Source organism: Nicotiana sylvestris, chromosome 3 (genome assembly GCF_000393655.2).
Source record: "Nicotiana sylvestris chromosome 3, ASM39365v2, whole genome shotgun sequence".
NCBI lineage: Eukaryota > Viridiplantae > Streptophyta > Magnoliopsida > Solanales > Solanaceae > Nicotiana > Nicotiana sylvestris.
In genome coordinates, this window is record NC_091059.1 from 130632913 (window position 1) to 130635183 (window position 2271).

Below are 2271 nucleotides of genomic sequence, written 5' to 3' on the forward strand. Positions count from 1 at the left end.
GCCATTAAAGAGTGGAGGTCTAGAAGTGGATTGCCCATCCCAATTTCTAGGTAGAACACTCATCTTGATCTTCTCTTAAGGTGTTAGACTCTTCAAGGATAACCTGCTCTGATACTAATTGATGTTTTATACTTCAATACCACACAAGAAAGGGAGGGAAGTGATTTGTGTGGTGTTCAGTTTTTGCGTGTACTAAAATATAAAAGGACCTGATTCTTCTATGCGTCCTTACACTATAATTGCAGAATAATAAATGCAAAAAGTAAAAAACATAAGTATTTTTACGTAAAAAATACCCGGCTCAAAAGGTAAAAACCCCCCTACCTACTACCTAGTACAATTTTTTCCAACACTTTACTAAATCACTGAGCCAAAAATAGCGTTTACAAAACTCTTATAAACCTAAGAATTACCTCTACCCCTTGTAGCAACCAGCCACAGGCTGTTGCGACAGCTTCAAGTTAACTCTAACTTGAACAATACAACTCAAAGTACCTAGCACAAATGCTTCTAAATAAAGCTGAAAGGTAAAACTTAAAAACCTTACTACAATTGAACTAGAATAAAAGACAGACACTTGGAATTTGTTCTTCTATCTGGTTCGTATAGCTTCAGGTTCCCATACTGAATCATATAGGAATTTCTTGCAAAGTGCCTTGCTATTTTGCTTTCAAGTATTGCTTAACTTCAGCGTGTGTGCTTCACCTGTAAAAGAGAACGAACTGATATATATATATATATATATATATATATATAGTTAGTAGAATAAGAAATAACTAGAGTTCTAATGCTATACTCTTTCTTGGTGGAAAAGTTCTAGTTATCTTCAACTTCTAACTCTTTCCTTATCTTGGATAGAGTTATTTGATAAGGAGTCCTGCTCTTTATCAAATATGCAACCTTTTTGTTCAGGAGATATCAAATATAAGAACTTATGCTTATCTCCTTCATGTGCATGCCTTGTGCTCGAATCTGCCCGTGTCTGTGTATACTGTGTATGGACCTGGTTCATGCATGTGTTTCTTTGTCAATCATCGAAACAAACTTACTTAGGCCAACACTATTTGAGTAACAAATTTAAACTGGAGCATAAGAAGTAAAGAAATTCAATATCAAGCTCCTCTTTTGATTAAGCAAAATAAGAAATAACTCTACAATACTAATTAAAAATCAATCAATTAATTCCAAAAATTATCAAGAACCGAATCCTTAATCAAATTATCAAAACACCATATCCGTCAACACCCTAATGGAAATTACTCTATAAAAATGTAAAAAGTCATCTCAATTTGGTTTAAAAATAGAGAAGACATCAATGATAATGATTTGATACAAACTCCCATATTGCACCAATCGTTGGTTGAAATCTTGATGAATTCTTAAGTCTTGTTGCCTTGGTTGCTTCTCAAAATCTTTTGTAGGTCCAAAGTCCCTTCAAAAACATATTTTTAGTGTATTATACCCCGTAGGAATGGGCCGGCCGAAACTACCCTTTTCTTGCCGAACTAGGAAATAACTCTGAGAAACTTGGACACCCGCATTGTGCCCCATGCCGCGCCATGCAGCGCGCTTGTGAGGATCTTCAGAGAGCTGAATTCTATCAGGCAGCCATTTTTACATAGCCGCACCACGCCATTCGATGCCTTATGCGGCAGAACAGTGTTGTTTTCTCAAAATAAATCTTTTCGTCCACTTTTTGACATCCAAACTTGGTCCTCGACCCCCCAATGTGATCCCAGCTTAATTCCTAGGGTTTCTACTCAAACTTCAAAGCTCCAACTTGTTCAATTTAGCTCCAAATTAAATTTTTAACTCAGAATCACTTCCTACAAGGCATAAAATACGTAATATGTGTAATTCACTATCATTTAAGCTCAAACACACAATTAAAAGTAATTAGAGTGCAATACTACGGCTAAAACATGGTTTTAGCCTACCATCAACACACCACACTCAGACCATTGCTCATTCTCGAGCAATCAAACTAAACTTCTCATAGGGACGACCTCTTCATCAAACAATTTCCCTAACACATTATGCCAAGAATATTTAAAGTCGACTAAGCACCCTACCATAACATCCTACCCTTAAGACTCGACTCAAAAAATACCATGCATTTTGCACAACCTGCTCACTTACTATAATATAGAGGTCAAAGTCACTACCTTTTCTTCGCTAGTCATGTGCCCTCACATAAAAATAAGAGATTAGTTCCACACAATAAAATTCAAGAACATATATGAGCTCGAGATAGGCAAGATTCACTCACAC